At 44.8% G+C, this 17632-nt stretch overlaps 1 protein-coding gene across 6 annotated transcripts in view; it reads left to right on the plus strand.

Annotated features, from left to right (window-relative positions):
* The window catches only part of eif2ak4 (eukaryotic translation initiation factor 2 alpha kinase 4), a 162673-nt gene that overhangs the window by 77621 nt on the left and 67420 nt on the right, over positions 1 to 17632 (plus strand). The gene's annotated exons all lie outside the window — the stretch shown is intronic.

A 17632-nucleotide genomic window follows, 5' to 3' on the forward strand; every position in this document is an offset into this window, starting at 1 on the left:
TGGTGCAGGAGGGAGGGCTTTAGATTTCTGGGACATTGGGACCATTTCTGGGGGCGGTGGGACCTGTACCAGGTGCATGGGTTGCACCTGAACCGGAATCGGACCAACGCCCTTGTGGGGAGGTTTGCTGGTGCTGTTCGGGGGATTTAAACTAATATGGCAGGGGGATGGGATCCTGAGAGGAGGTTCAGCAGGGGGGGAGATGCACAGCCAGAATTAGAAGAGAGAGCAAGTGAGCCTGGAAGGCATAGAAACTATAGGCCAGTTAAGGCACAAGGGAGTTTGGCAAGGTTGGCTGGTATTTATTTTAATGCAAGGAGTCTGACGAATAAGGCAGATGAGTAGAGGGCACAAATTAATACGTGGAAGTATGATGTCATTGCTGTCACAGTGACATAGTTGAGAGAGGGGCAGGATTGGCCACTCAATATTACAGGATATAGGGTCTTCAGGTGAGTCAGGGAAGGAGGTAAAAAAGGAGGGGGTATTGCAATATTGATCAAGGAATCAATTACAGCAGTAAGGAGGGATGACATCTTAGAAGGCTCCTCAAATTAAGCCATATGGGTAGAACTGAAAAACAAAAAAGGAGCAATCACATTGCTGGGCATGTACTATTGGCCCCGAAACATTCAAAGGGAAATAGAAGAGCAGATATGTAGGCAAATTTCAGAGGTGTAAAAATAAAAGGGTAGTAATAGTGGGGGATTTCAACTTTCCCAACATTAACTGGGTTAGTCATAGTGTGATAGGATTAGAGGGAGCGGAATTCTTAAAATGCATCCAGGAGAGCTTTTTAAGCTGGTATGTAGAAGATCCTACAAGAGAGGGGGCAGTCCTGGATTTAATTTTAGGGAATGAAGCCAGGCAAGTGGTAGAGGTATCAGTGGGGGAGCATTTTGCAGATGGTGATCATAACTCCGTTAGATTCAAGGTTGCTATGGAAATGGACAAGGATGGGCCAGAAATCAGAGTTCGAAATTGGGGGTAGGCTGATTTTAACAAGATCAGATATGATTTGGCCAGAGTGGACTGGGAACAGCTACTTTTAGGTAAATCAGCGTCAGAGCAGTAGGACTCATTCAAGAAGGAAATAGAGAGAGTACTACAGGGTCAACATATTCCAGTAAAGACAAAGGTTGGGACCAACAAATCTAGGGAACCCTGGATGTCGAGGGATATACAGGATTGGATAAAGAGAAAAAGGAAAGCTTATGGCAGATACTGAGGGCTCAAAACAGCGGAAGCCCTAGAGGAGCATAGAATGTGTAGGCGGGAACGTAAAAAGGAAATTAGGAGAGCAAAAAGGGGGCATGAAAAAATATTGGCAGGTAAAATAAAGGAAAATCCAAAGTTATTTTACAAGTACATTAAGTGTAAGAGGATAACTAGGGAAAGAGTAGGGCCCATTAAGGACCATAGTTGTAATTTGTGTGTGGAGCCGGAAGATGTAGGTAGAGTTCTAAATGAATACTTTGTGTCGATGTTCACAAGTGGACGACGTGGGTATGGAAATCAGGCAGAAGGATTGTGATATAATTAAAGAAATTAGCATGGAAAGGGTGGAGTTTCTAAGTGATCTGGCAGGCTTAAAAGTAGATAATTCTCCAGGCCCAGATGAAATGTATCCCAGAATGTTGAGTGAGGCAAGGGAGGAGATAGCAGGGGCGCTGGCAATAATTTTCAATACCTCTCTGGCCACAGGAGAGGTGCCAGAGGCCTGGAGGACAGCCAATGTGGTACCATTATTCAAGAAGGGAGGAAGGGATAAACCATGGAACTACAGGCCAGTCAGTCTAACCTCAGTGGTGGGGAAAATATTGGAAACAATTCTGAAGAACAGAATTAATCTACAATTGGAGAGGCAGGGATTAATCAAGGACAGTCAGCATGGTTTTGTTAAGGGGAGGTCATGTCTGACCAATTTGATTGAATTTTTCGAAGAGGTGACCAGGTGTGTAGATGAGGGCAATGCGTTTTACATAGTCTGCTTGGACTTCAAGAAGGCTTTTGATAAGGTCCTGCATGGGAGACTGATAACGAAGGTAAGAGCCCATGGGATCCAAGGCAATTTGGCAAATTGGATCCAGAATTGGCTGAGTGGCAGGAAGCAGAGGGTGATGGTCGAGGGGTGTTTTTTGTGACTGCATGTCTGTGTCCAGTGGGGTTCCACAGGGATCGGTGTTGGGTCCTTTGCTGTTTGTGGTATATATAAACGATTTAGACTTGAATGTAGGAAGGTTGATCAGTAAGTCCGCAGATGACACGAAAATTGGTGGGATGGTAAATAGTGATGAGGATAGCCTTAGATTACAGGAGATATTGACGGTCTGGTCAGATGGGCTGATCGGTGGCAAATGGAATTTAATCTGGAGAAGTGTGAGGTGATACACTTGGGCAGGACAAACAAGGCACAGGAATACACGATGAATGGTAGGTACCAAGGATCAGAAGGATCTTGGTGTGCATGTCTACCAGTCCCTTAAGGTAGTGGGACAGGTAGATAAGGTGGTTAAGAAGGCATATGGGATACTTGCCTTTATTAGCCGAGGCACAGAATATAAGAGCAGGGAGGTTATGCTGGAACTGTATAAAACGCTGGTTGGCCACAACTAGAGTATTGTGTGCAGTTCTGGAATCCGCATTATAGGAAGGATGTGATTGCACTAGAGAGAGTGCAGAGGAGATTTACCAGGATGCTGCCTGGGCTGGAGAGTTTTAGTGATGAGGAGAGATTGGATAGACTGGGGTTATTTTCCCTGGAGCAGAGGAGATTAAGGGGGGACATGATTGAGGTGTATAAAATTATGAGGGGCAAAGATAGGGTAGACAGGAAGGAACCTCTCTCCTTAGTGGAGAGATCAATAACCAGGGGGTGTAGATTTAAGGTAAGGGGCAGGAGGTTTAGAGTGGATGTGAGGAAGAATTTTTTCACCCAGAGGGTGGTGGGAATCTGGAGCTCTCTGCCTGAAAGGGTGGTAGAGGCAGAAACCCTTATTACATTTAAGAAGTATTTTGATGTGCACTTGTGATGCCATGGCACACAAGGCAATGGGCTTAGTGGTGGAAAATGGGATTTCAATAGTTGGGTACTTGTTCGACCGACGCAGACTCAATGGGCCAAAGGGCCTTTTTCTGTGCTGTCGACCTCTATGACTCTATGGTTGTGGATGCTCCGTTATTGAATGTGTTCAAGGCCGTTATAGACAGATTTTAGTGTGTCGGGATATAGGGAGCGGTGGGGGGGGTGAATGGAGCTCATGCCGATTATCAGCTGTGATAGTTTTGAATGGCGGAGTCAGCTCGATGAGAACCCTATGGATTAGTACTGAACCTATTTCTTTTATTATCCTTTTCCATGGAAATCACAAATTAAGATTGGGGGTTGCTTGATCATCACCCCTATCATTATCTCCAGATTAATCATTGAATTTAAAATATGTGAAAGTTATATCTGTTGTTTGTACTCGCCTATCAGTCACGAGGGTCAATAGTGCTGTCAGATGTGCTGTCAGCTCATAGAGCACAAAATCAAAAGTATGCACGTGGTGAATGCCGAGCTGGCTCAGGCTATTGTTATAAACTAATCCAAGCTTTTGTCCTTCCCTTATATGATCAGTGGCGCCCTCCAGTGTTGCCCTAATTAACTTTGTCCAAGGTTCAAACCCAGTACGTGCTGAATTAGTTGATCTTTTTTTTTTGTAAAAATATACTTTATTCATAAAATATCTTCAATCACATTCCAAACCATTTCAAAAACAACATTACAAGGGTACAATCCAGGTTAAACTTTTACAAAATGTATCACCAGGTGCATCAGTACAAACAATATTACAATCATTTACAGCCTTTCATTTTGATCTGTACAGCCCGAGGGGCTCTAAACAGTTCCCAGTCTCTCGGTGCGCTGTGGTAGAAAGGTCTTAGACAGCGACCCTTCCCCATTGCGCCTTTGCGGCAGCTGCCCCAAGCTTTAGTGCGTCCCTCAGCACGTAGTCCTGGACTTTGGATTGTGCCAGTCCGCAACAATCGGTCGGGGACAACTCTTTGTGCTGGAAGACCAAAAGTTTCGGGCAGACCAAAGCGCGTCTTTCACCGAGTTGATGATCCTCCAGCTGCAGTTGATGTTTGTCTCGGTGTGTGTCCCTGGGAACAGCCCGTAGAGCACAGAGTCCTGTGTCACAGAACTGCTCGGGATGAACCTCGACAGCAACCACTGCATCTCTCTCCAGACTTTCTTTGCAAAAGCACAATCCACAAGGAGGTGAACAACGGTCTCTTCCCCACCACAGCCACCTCGAGGGCAACGTGCAGAGGGGGTGAGCCTCCTGGCGTGTAGGAAGGATCTGACGGGGAGGGCCTTTCTCACCACCAGCCAAGCTACGTCTTGGTGCTTGTTGGAAAGTTCTGGCGATGAGGCATTCTGCCAAATGACTTTGACAGTCTGCTCGGGGAACCATCCCACAAGGTCCACCCTCTCCTTATCCCTCAGGGCCTCTAGGACGTTACGTGCTGACCACTGCCTGATGGACTTGTGGTCAAAGGTGTTTTTCTGCATAAATTTTTCCACCAGGGACAGGTGGTACGGCACGGTCCAACTACTTGGAGCGTTCCGCGGCAGCGTGGCCAGACCCATCCTTCGCAACACCGGGGACAGGTAGAACCTCAGCACGTAGTGACACTTGGTGTTTGCGTACTGAGGGTCTACGCACCGCTTGATGCAGCCACACACAAAGGTGGCCATCAGTATGAGGGCGATGTTGGGCACGTTTTTTCCCCCTTTATCTAGAGGCTTGTACATCGCGTCCCTGCAGACACGATCCATTTTCGACCTCCAGATAAAGCGGAAGATGGCTCGAGTGATCGCCATCGCGCAGGAGTCTGGAATGGGCCAGACCTGCGCCACGTACAGCAACAGCGAGAGTACCTCACACCTGATGACCAGGTTCTTACCCGCAATGGAGAGGGAGCGTCGCTCCCACATGCCCAGTTTCCTTTTCACCATAGCCACTCGCTCCTTCCAGTTTCTAACGCATGCCCCGGTCCCTCCGAACCATATCCCCAGCACCTTCAGGCCGTCAGCCCTGACAGTGAAGGGGACAAAGGATCGGTCAGCCCAGTTCCCAAAGAACATGGCCTCGCTCTTCCCACGATTTACCTTGGCTCCCGAGGCCAGTTCGAACTGGTCGCAGATGTGCATCAGTCTGCGCACCGACAGCAGATCCGAGCAGAAGACGGCGACGTCGTCCATGTACAGGGAGGCTTTTACCTGAGTGCCTCCACTGCCTGGGATCGTCACTCCTCTTATGCCCGGATCCTTCCTGATGGACTCGGCAAAGGGTTCTATGCAACACATGAAAAGGACAGGCGAGAGAGGACAGCCCTGCCTGACTCCAGATTTAATCGGAAAGCTATCTGTTTCCCACCCATTGATTGAGACTGCGCTACTGATGTTAGTGTAGAGCAGTTGGATCCAATTTCGAATTCCCTCCCCAAAGCCCATTTTGGAGAGCACATCCCCCATGTAGGTGTGCGATATTCTGTCAAAGGCCTTCTCCTGATCCAAGCTGATGAGGCAGGTATCCACACCCCTGTCCTGTACATAGGCAATCGTATCCCTGAGCAGCGCCAGGCTGTCAGAGATCTTCCTGCCTGGCACAGAGCAGGTCTGGTCAGGGTGAATCACCAATTCCAGAGCGGATTTGACCCGACTGGCGATGACCTTGGACAGAATCTTATAGTCCACATTCAACAGTGAAATGGGTCGCCAATTTCTAATTTCCTCCCTTTCCCCCTTGTGCTTGTAGATGAGGGTGATGATGCCTTTCCTCATGGATTCTGACATACTACCGGCCAGGAGCATACTCTCGTACACTCCTAGCAGGTCTGGGCCGATCAAGTCCCACAGAGCCGAATACAACTCCGCCGGCAAGCCGTCGCTTCCGGGAGTTTTACTCTTCTCGAAGGACTCAAGGGCCTTAGTCAGTTCATCAGGAGTTAGCGGTTTGTCCAGGCTCTCCCGCGTACTGTGGTCTAAGACCTCCGTGATAGAGGACAGGAAGGACTGGGAGGCCGTGCTGTCCGTGGGCTTCACGTCATACAATCCGGCATAAAAGGATTTGCTGATCCTCAGAATGTCGGACCGTGATGACTTTACTGAGCCGTCTTCTTCCTTCAGGCTGCTGATCACAGAGCGCTCTCTGTGTACCTTTTGGAAGAAGAAACGTGAGCACGTCTCATCCTGCTCCACGGAGCGGACCCTGGAACGGAAGATGATCTTGGAGGCCTCCGAGGCAAAGTGCGAGGCTTGCTGGCCCTTCACCTCTTGGAGCTCCTCCTTGACATCGACCCCCATCGACTGCAGCCGGAGCAGATTCTGCATCTTTTTCTGGAGTCGGGACATTTCCCTCTGTTCCTTTCTAGCTTTCTGGGTGCCTTTGAGGATGAAAAACCTCTTGATGCTTCCCTTGATCGCTTCCCACCAGTGTGTCAGGGACTCAAAGAGGGGTTTCACGGTTCTCCAACCTTTGTAATCCCTCTTGAGCTCCTCAATGTTCTCTGGGGTCAGCAGTTGCACATTTAGCTTCCATGCCCCCCTGCCCACCCTCAGGTCCTTCTCCAAGTGGCAGTCCGCCAGTAGGAGGCAGTGGTCAGAGAAGAACACCGGCTTGACCTCGGTGGATCTGACTGTGAATGCACGGGACACAAACAGGAAGTCTATCCTGGAACGAATGGACCCGTCTGGCCGCGACCAGGTGTATCTATGCTGCGCTCCGTCTGCAGGGTTGCTGAAGACGTCGTGCAGCTTGGCATCCTTAACTGTTTCCATCAGGGATCTGGACGTAGCGTCCAATCTGCTGCCGGCCCTGCCGGATCGTCCAGCCGCATCGATGATGCAGTTGAAGTCACCGCCCAGAATGACCGGCCTGGAGGTCGCCAGCAGCAGTGGGAGCTGCTGAAAAACCTCCAGCCGCTCAGCCCCTTGTGCCGGGCCATACACGTTAATTAACCGGAGTGGAGCGTTCTTGGCCAGGGCAATAGTTGAGGTGCCTTGGTTCAAATGGTCACACTCTCATCTTTGAGTCAGGAGGTTGTAGTTTCAGACCCCATTTAAGGTTTAAGCATATAAGCTAGGCCAGCACTTCCCAGGCTACTTTTTAATACGACCCCATTTTAACACTTGCATATTAACTCGACCCCAAATGCCAACAAAAACAAAACAGCAATAAAGCAGCATAGTAATATTCAGTATATAATAATTAAAGTTTGAATTTTATAGATTAATATATTAAACGTAATATAATTATGAAAATCCCGGGCCCTTTGTGACCAGGCTGCTGCTGGTTGCTAAATCCACATCCGCCTCCATCACTGCTGATCTGAGAAGTCGCTCCAGGAAACCTGTGACGTATTTACTTAGACAAATAGTTATGTCACAGCAGTTCTGGTTAAAGCCATTGCAGCTGAACAAAGTTTCCAGTGCCAAGAGTTTGTCTTATTGGCTACTGCCTCTACAATATAATGGTGCGAGTGATAAACTTGATTTTATTTCTTGCTACCCCATTTGCTGTTTGTTGTGCATGCAAATTGGTTGCAACGACATCCTACATTACAACAGTGGCAACCCTTCAAACTTAATTGGCTGTGAATTGCTTTGGGATGACCTGAAACATTATAAAAAGATACTTCCATCTTTAACTGGACGTAACATGCTTGGGTTGGGTAGGGGGAAAATAATTTGTCCGGGTCCTAATCCTGGTTGATATGCAGAGACCCCTGCTGGAAAGGGAGCATGTATGGAGTTTAAGTGAGGTTAGGTTCTGGCTCAGCAGCGATGCCTCTGATTGAATAACTGCCGACATTTGTTTGTCTAGGATGTCTGCTTGATTGGCATTCCGTCCAGCAGCGTAAACGTTCACTCCGTCCACCTCTGGCACAGGGGCTGCAGTGTGTATCCTACCTAACAGCATTGTGAATGTACCTAAACGTGGACTGTGGTGGTTCAAGAAGGCGACTCACCACCACCTTCTTTTAGGGATGGGCTATAAATGCTGGCCTTGCCAGCAACACTCTCATCCTGTGAATGAGTTTAAAAAAACGCATGCAAGGAATGCTACTTTGTATGTAAATAAAAGCCTGTGTCAGCTGGTGAGGAATGGAAAACATTGAAAAGAAGTAAAACTAAAATGAAAGCTACCTGTCAGTGAAAAAGGGCCCTCTGTTCAAATTGGCCTAATATCAATCTAGCTTTTATTTAATCAAATTTCCTTAATTTTCATGTCTTAATTCTCTCGTCATTGTCTGACTGCCTTTCTCCATTCTTGTTCATCTCTCTCCCTCTCTTGGCTAATGGTGAATTCTGAAAATAGCGTAAAACCGTTGTGGGTCCTTTTTTCACCTAGTGGGTTACAGGGATGCTACTCGAGAAGAATGAAAATGCACAAATTCTTAACAAGAATATCTATTAGCAATAAGTTTTTTCAATAAACTTTTTTTGTAGATGAAGTGGGGATGGGTGGTAAAAACACCCTTCTAATTTATAATTTTGACAGCAATTCAATTCAGGCATCTGTGAAGCCAGCTCCTGCTTGTCCTCTTTTTAACCTTCTCCTCTGTGGGTGGCCTCCCTCAGCACTAAACAGTGTGGTAGGTCGCACTAAGCTCTGTGGTAGGTCCTTGCTTTGTCCTGCCTGTAATGAGGAGGGTTTGCTGCCAGACCTCCTCACAAGCCTGCGCAGCAATTTGCTGTCAGTGTGGCTGGCTGACCGACCTGCCTGCTGGACGCTATGGGAGGTCCAGTATGAATCTGGTGTATTTGCATATCCTATTACGCCAGTCAGCTGCTTAATGTAAGCCAAAATCTTTAATTGGGGGACTGTATTGCATCATAAATATTAAGCTGCAATTTTTTTTAGAATAAGCAGTACATAACCATGTTCTTAAAGTTGGGGGAGCAATGGTGAAAACCCGTGAGTGTTACTAAGGAGCTGAATTTTTCCCAGGACAAACAGTGCCTGTGGTGAGTGCAGAGCCTTGTAGTTGTCTTTGTTCGCCTGAGTCTGCTGGTTTATTCTAAAGGTCTGCACTGGAAGGTTTTGTTCTTCTGTTTTATTTAGTTTTTTTTTGTTTTTCTCAGTTTTGGGTGCTGTTTGTAATAGACTAGTTGGTTAAAACCTATACTGTTTGTTTCTGTAATGTCAATTTGCAGTTTTTACACATGCTTGAACCCTCACTGAGAATAACACATTGACAAGTGCTATAGGGGTGTCTTCCACAGTCCAAGTAGACAAAGTTTCACGCATTAGTTATTACACTTTACAGAAATATGAATGGCAACTTGTCATTTATGCAGAAGCCATTGTGGAGGCTGTGGAGAGTGAAGAGTTGCATAGGAGAAGAGAGGCAGCATTTTAAAATGGAAGTGAATGAATGTCTTCCTGTGATATATGTTGGCAATCAATATACACGTGGTCAGTGTATGCTGGATTGTTAAATTAATGGCTACAATAGAGTCCATCTCGAGTGTTTGGAACATCCACTGCATGGTGGAACAGTAAGCTGAATAAAATAAACAGAAGGTAAGTTACACTGGTGGCAGGGAGTAACTGCGATGAGTTCTTACTTGAGTGCTACCATTTGTTTCATTGTATAAGCAGAACTTAAAGAAACAAGTTTTGTTTGATGTGATTGGGTGGTAATACTAGGCTTGACCAGCAGAAATCCAGATGGTGTAAAGGCAGAGCAGTATATTAAAGTTCTGTGCCCATTTTTGTGCAGCCTAGCTGAGACTGCACACCCCCACCTGTGTGCTGGTGATGCTCTGTGACTCTGTGCCCTGGAGTGTACTGCAACATCCTTAAGCATACAGTGCTGGAAATGCACAGCTGGTCAGTCAGTGATGGAGATGAATATTCCAGCTGAGATCCTCAGAACTGGTCACATTGAAGATATTCATGAATGTTGACTCACCCAATACAATTCCAAAATTTGAGGTATTTATTTTTGATTAGGGTACATTGGAACATACAAATTAGGAGCAGGAGTAGGCCATTCGGTGCCTCAAGTCTGACCTGTCATTTGATAAGATAATGGCTGATCTGAATGTGGCCTCAACTTTACTTTCCTGTCTTCCCCCATAACACTTGACTCCCTTGTCAATCTAGAATTAATTGTAACCAAAAGCCACTCAACACAAAATTGACAGGATTGGATTGGACACGTGTTTTATACTTTGACTGATTTATATCCCACTGATGTCATTTAATCCTATTTAAATTAAGTTTAATAGATTTTATTTAATATTTGTGCTGTTGGAAACAAACCTTCTGATACTTGAAGAATTTGAGTGAATTGTGAATATGGTTCTAACAAAACAAAATTCCAAATTGTATAAGCAGAAAAGTTTTGTTCTTTGCCTGATTATGCTCATTGGATTCAAAGTGTCCAACACCTTACTTTCTTAAGTGTTTTTTTTACTCCATGTACTCTACTGTCCATGTAAACATGTCATGCTGTAATTGCACCCTCCACCCAGTTGAGCATATGAACATACAAATTAGGAGCAGGAATAGGCCACTTGACCCCTCGAGCCTGCTCCACCATCAATAAGATCATGGCTGATCTGCTTGTTACCTCAACTCCGCATTCCCAACCTCAATTCCACATTCCCACCTACCCCTGATAAAATAGGAACATAGAAAATAGAAGCAAGAGTAGGTCATTCGTCCCTGCGAGTCTGCTCTGCCATTCAGTATGATCATGGCTGATCCTCTGTCTCAACACCATACTCCTACTCTCTCCCCATACCCCTTGATGCCTTTAGAGTCTAGAAATCTATCTATGTCCTCCTTAAATATATTCAGTGACTTGGCCTCCACAGCCTTCTGTGGTAGAGAATTCCACAGGTTCACCGCCCTCTGAGTGAAGAAGTTTCTCTTCATCTCAGTTCTAAATGGCCTACCCCGTATCCTGAGATGGTGACCCTGTGTTCTAGACCCCCCCAGCCAGATGAAACATTATCCTGCATGCAGTCTCTCCAGCCCTGTTGGAATTTTGTACATTTCAATGAGATCCCCTTTCATTCTTCTAAACTCCAGTGAATACAGGCCTAGTTGGCCCAATCTCATCTCATACGACAATCCTGCCATCCCAGGACTCAGTCTGGTGAACCTTCGCTGCACTCCCTCTATAGCAGGTATATCCTTTCTTAGGTAAGGAGACCAAAATTGCACTCAGTATTCCAGGTGTGGTCTCACCAAGGCTCTACACAGCTGCAGTAAGATGTCCTTGCTTCTGTACTCAAGTCCTCTTGCAATGAAGGCCAAAATAACCATTTGCTACCTTAACTATTTGCTGCATCTGCATGCTTGCTTTCAGTGATTGGTGTACAAGGACACCCAGGCCCCTTTGTACATCAACATTTCCCAATCTGTCACCATTTAAATAATTACCTGGAAAAACTCAGCAGGTCTGGCAGCATCGGTGGAGAAGAAAAGAGTTGACGTTTCGAGTCCACATGACCCTTCAACAGAACTGAGTGTAGTTAGGAGAGGGGTGAAATATAAGCTGGTTTAAGGTGGGGGGCGGGGGGAGAGAAGTTGAGGGTGGGATGGTTGTAGGGACAAGCAAGCAATGATAGGAGCAGATAATCAAAAGATGTCACAGACAAAAGGATCAAAGAGGTGTTGAAGGTGGTGATGTTATCTAAGAAAAGTGCTAATTAAGAATGGATGGCAGGACACTCAAGGTACAGCTCTAGTGGGGGTGGGGTGGAAAGACTGACAAGTCACATCTTCCAAACACATTTTCCAAACACATCTTCCCTTCACCCCCCCTGGCGGCATTCCGTAGGGATCGTTCCCTCCGGGACACCCTGGTCCGCTCCTCCATCACCCCCTACTCCTCAACGCCCACCTATGGCACCTCCCCATGCCCACGCAGAAGATACAACACCTGCCCCTTCACTTCCTCTCTCCTCACCGTCCAAGGGCCCATACACTCCTTTCAAGTGAAGCAGCATTTCACTTGCATTTCCCCTAACTTAGTCTACTGCATTCGTTGCTCCCAATGCGGTCTCCTCTACATTGGAGAGACCAAACGCAAACTGGGCGACCGCTTTGCAGAACACCTGCGGTCTGTCCGCAAGAAAGACCCAAACCTCCCTGCCGCTTGCCGTTTTAACACTCCACCCTGCTCTCTTGCCCACATGTCTGTCCTTGGCTTGCTGCATTGTTCCAGTGAAGCCCAACAGCACCTCATTTTCCGACTAGGCACTTTACAGCCTTCCGGGCTGAATATTGAATTCAACAACTTTAGATCTTAAACTCCCTCCCCCTATCCCCACCCCGTTTCTTCCCCCTCCCTTTTGTTTTTTTCAATAATTTATATAGATTTTTCTTTTCCCGCCTATTTCCATTATTTTTAAATCTACAACTAATACCTTGTCAGTCTTTCCACCCCACCCCCACTAGAGCTGTACCTTGAGTGTCCTGCCATCCATTCTTAATTAGCGCTTTTCTTAGGTAATATCACCACCTTCAACACCTCTTTGATCCTTTTGTCTGTGACATCTTTTGATTATCTGCTCCTATCACTGTTTGCTTGTCCCTACAACCACCCCACCCTCAACTTCTCTCCCCCCGCCCCCCACCTTTTTCCAGGTAATTCTGTTTTTGTTTTGGATTTCCAGCATCCGCAGTAGTTTTTTGTTTTTAACCATTTATATCATACTGTGGCATACTGCTTTTCCTACCAAAGTGGATAACTTCATATTTATCCACGTTATAACCTTTCAGCCCCTTGCTTATCAAGAATCTTAAAAATTATCAAGAACCTTAAAAATATTCAAAGACTCTGCTTCTACTGCCTTTTAGGAAGAGAGTTCCAAAGACTCTCTACCATCTGAGAGAAAAAAAATGATCTTCATCTTTGCCTTAAATGGGTGACCCCTTATTTTTAAACAAGATTCTCCCACAAGAGGAAACACCCTTTCCAGATCCACCCTCTCAAGACTCCTCAGGATCTTAGACATTTCAATCAATTCGCCTCTTACTCTTCTAAACTTCAGAGGATACAAGCCTAGCCTCTCTAACCTTTCTTCATAAGACAACCCTCCTATCACAGGTATTAGTCTAATAAACCTTCTCTAAACTGCCTCCAACACATTTACACCTTTCCTTAAATAAGGAGAGCAATACTGTACACAGGACTCCAGATGTGGTCTCACCAATCTCGTGCATAACTGAAGTATAACCCCTCCACTTTTGTATTCAATTCTCCTTGCAATAAATGATAACATTCTATTAGCTATGCTAATTACTTGATGTGCCTGCATGCTAACCTTTTGCGAGTCATGCACTTGGACATCCAGAACCCTCTGAATCTCAGAGTTCTGCAATTTCTCACCATTTAGTTAATATGCTTCTCTTTTAGTCTTCCTGCAAAAACAGACAATTTCACATTTAGCCACATTATACTCCATTTGCTAGATCTTTCTTTGCCCACTCACTTAACCCATCTATATATCTTTGTAGCCTCCTCCTGTCCTCTTTACAATTTACTTTTCTACCTATCTTTATATCATCAGCAAATTTAGCAACCATACCTTCGGTCCCTTCATCGAAGTCATTTATATAAATTGTAAAAAGTTGAGGCCCCAGCACTGATCCCTGTGGCACACCACTCCTTACATCTTGCCAACCAGAAAATGACCCATTTATGCCTACTCTCTGCTTTCTGTTAGCTAGCCAATCTTCTATTCATGTTACCCCCTACACCATGAGCTTTTATTTTCCACAATAACCTTTGATGTGGCACCTTACCAAATGCCTTCTGGAAACCTAAATACAGTACATCCATCGGTTCCCCTTTACACACAGCACATGTTACTTCTTCAAAGAACTCCAATAAATTGGTTAAACATGATTTCCCTCTCATAAAATGATGTTGACTCTACCTGATTACCTTGAATTTATCTAAGTGCCCTGCTATGATGTCTTTAATAACAGCTTCCACCATTTTCCCTATGACAGATGTTAAGCTAACTGGCCTGTAGTTTCCTGCTTTCTGTCTCCTTTCCTTCTTGAATAAAGGAGTTACATTTGCTATTTCCCAATCTAATGGAACCTTCCCATAATCTTGTGAATTTTGGAAAATTAAAACCAATGCATCAACTATCTCATTAGCCACTTCTTTTAAGGCCCTAGAATGAAGTCCAACAGGACCGGGGATCTTGTCAGCCCACAGCTCCAACAATTTGCTCAGCACCACTTCCCTGGTGATTGTAATTTTCCTGAGCTTCTCCCTCCCTTCCATTTCCTGATTTACAGCTTTTTCTGAAATGTTACTGGTAACCTCTATAGTGAAGACCGATGCAAAATATCTGTTCATCTGCCATCACCTTATTTTCAATTATTAATTCCCCAGGCTCACTTTCTATAGGACCAATGCTTACTTTGTTCACTCTTTTTTAAATATCTAAAGAAACTTGTACTATCTGTTCCATATTTCTCACTAGTTTTCTCTCGTACTCTAATTTTTCCCTCCTTATTAATATGTCATACCCTGCTGTTTTTTATATTCTATTATATTTTTATATTCTGTCCAATCTTCTGACCTGCTACCCCATCCTTGTGCAATTATATGCTTTTTCTTTAAGTTTGATACTATCTTTAACTTTTTTAGTAAACCACGGATGGTGGGTCCTCCCTTGGAATTTTTCTTTCTCATGGGAATGTATCTATTTTGTGCATTCTGAAATATCCCTTTAAATGTCTGCCACTGCATCTCAGTGACCTATCCCTTAACCTAATTTGCCAATTCATTTTAGCTACCTCTGCTTTCATGCCCCCATAATTGCCCTTATTTAAGTTTAAAATATTAGTCTTGCACCCACTTTTCTCTCCCTCACACAATGTAAAATTCAATCATATTATGATCGCAGTTACCTTGGGATGCCTTCACTGTGAGGTCATTAATTGACCCTATCTCGTTGCATAATACCAGACCTAGTGTAGCCTGCTCTTTGGTCGGCTCCGGAACGTGCTGTTTTAAGAAACTATCCTGAAAATGTTCAATGAACTCCTCATTTAGGCTACCTTTGCCTATCTGATTTTTTCATTCTATATGTAGATTAAAATCGCCCATGATTATCGCCGTACCTTTCTGATAAGTTCCCGTTATTTCTTCCTTTAAACTCCATTCTATTGTGCGGGTACTGTTAGGGAGCCTGTACACCACTTCCACAAGTGACTTCTTGCCTTTGTAATTTCTCATCTCTACCCAAGCAGCATTTACATCCTGGTGCCCTGAACTTAGGTCATCCCCCTCTATTGTGCAAATACCATCAATATTTAACAGAGCCACCCCTACACCTTTCCCTAGCTTCCTGTCCTTCTTTAATGTCATGTACCCTTCAATATTCAGTTCCCAATCTATGTCATCCTGCAGCCATATCTCTGCAATGGCTATCAGATTGTACTTATTTATTTTTATTTGTGCTATCAGTTCATCTGTTTTGTTTTGAATGCTATGTGCATTCAGATACAGAGCCTTTAGTTTTGTCTTTTTATTATTTTTGTAACCTCTAACCTTATCTGCTGATTTACTCCTAGATTTGTACTCTCTATCCCTCCCTGTCACAGTCTGTTTAATATTTCCCATATTAGTACCTTTCTCTCTTGCCTTGTCTCCACTCTTTTGATTTACCACACCTTCCTAAATTTGATCCCTTGCCCCCACTATTTAGTTTAAAATCCTCTCTACTTCTCCAGTTATGTTCGCTAGAACACATGGTCCCAGCATGGTTCAGGTGTAGACTGTCCCAACAGTACGGCCCCGCTTTTCCTAGTACTGGTGCTAATGTCCCAGGAACCAAAACCCACTTCTCCCACACCAGTCTTTGAGCCATGCATTCATTTCTCTAAACTTACGTGCCCTATGTCAATTTGCACATTGCTCAGGTAATAACCCAGAGATTATTACTTTTGAGGTTCTGCTTTTTAATTTGGTGCCTAGATCCTCATACTGACTATGCAGAACCTCTTTCCTCATCCTGCCTACATCGTTGGTACCTACGTGGACCACGATGACTGGATCCTCCCCCTCCTACTCCAAGTTCCTCTCCAGCCCTGAGCAGACATCCTGAACCCTGGCACCAGGCAGGCAACACAGCCTTCTGGACTCTCACTCTTTGCTGCAGAGAACTGTGTCAATCCCCCTCACCAAACCGTTCCCTACTACCACTACATTCCTTTTTGCTCCCCCCACTTGAATGGCTTCCTGTACCACGGTGCCATGGCCAGTCGGCTCATCCACCCGCAGATCCCACTCTCAACCAAACAAGCTGAAAGAATCTCAAACCTGTCAGACAAATGCAAAGGCTGCACTCTTGCCCTCTGGGTACCCTTACCTGCTTCACTAGCAGTCACACCCTCCTGTCCCTGACCACTGACCAAATCAGAAGACCCTATTATAAGGGGTGTGACTGTATCCTGATGCAAAGTATCCAGATAACTTTCCTCCTTCCTGATGCATTGCAGTGCCTGCAGCTCAGCCTCCAGCTCAATGACTCCTTGAGCTGCAAACAGTTACTGCAGACGTGTTTGCCCTAGATCACAATGGCATCCAGGAGCTCCCACATGCTGCAGCCATGACACATCACCTGCCCTGCCATCCTTAATGTGTTTTAATTAACTATTTAATTATTTTATTCAATTATTTTCCTTTTTTATATGTTTTATTAACCTTACCACCAGTTTGTATACTATTTTAAACCTTAGGAATAGAATAGACCATAACCACTTACCGTATACTCACCAGATACTCAGCAAAAAGCTAGCTTCTTCCCCAGTAGTAGAGCAAGAACCAATTCCTACAGGGTGAAAAAGTTAGAAAAAGCAAAGGAGCACCTCCTTCTCCTAACTCCCTCACTCACCCAACTCCCAGCACTCCTGTTCAAAGTTGCATTCCAGTGCTCAGTCGCACAGAGCTCCAGTAGCAGAAAAAACAGTTTAAGTTGGTTTCCTTAATTAACTAACTTCAACTATTCTCTAGTAGAGAGCTTGTATATCCCCGCTTAAGCCTGAATGAAATTTAGAATTTAAACAGTAAGTTTCAGTTGGATGTTAAATACAAACAAAATTAGATTTTCAGAAGAGATTAAGATTCTCTAACTTACCCAACTCCCAGCACTCTTGTTCAAAGTCGTGCTCCAGTTTCAACAATTTTCATTATAAGTATAGACATAGAAATTTTATATATGATGGAAATCTCAAAATGGAAATATAAAACATTTGTATGACTGTTAAGTTAATTTCCTGATCCAATTCCTGCCCTTTAACCACTCTAACCTACCTAACAGCAATGTGGGTGTGCCTAGACCGCTTGGGCTGCAGCGGTTCAAGAAGGTGGCTCACCACCATCTTCTCCAGGGCAATTAGGGATGGGAAACAAATGCTGGCCTAGCCAGCAACACCCACATCATGAACGAATAAAAAAAACTTTTACCTGAAGAGTAGACTTGGTCTTGAATCCCTATGTGTAATGTAATGTTCAACTGCCCTTGTGAATTTGCAACAGGTGTCATTGAACAATGATCCAGGTTGGTTGATTCCTGACCGTTCCTTCTGCCAGC

The sequence above is a fragment of the Cetorhinus maximus genome, chromosome 18 (assembly GCF_964194155.1).
Source record: "Cetorhinus maximus chromosome 18, sCetMax3.hap1.1, whole genome shotgun sequence".
Taxonomy (NCBI): Eukaryota; Metazoa; Chordata; class Chondrichthyes; order Lamniformes; family Cetorhinidae; genus Cetorhinus; species Cetorhinus maximus.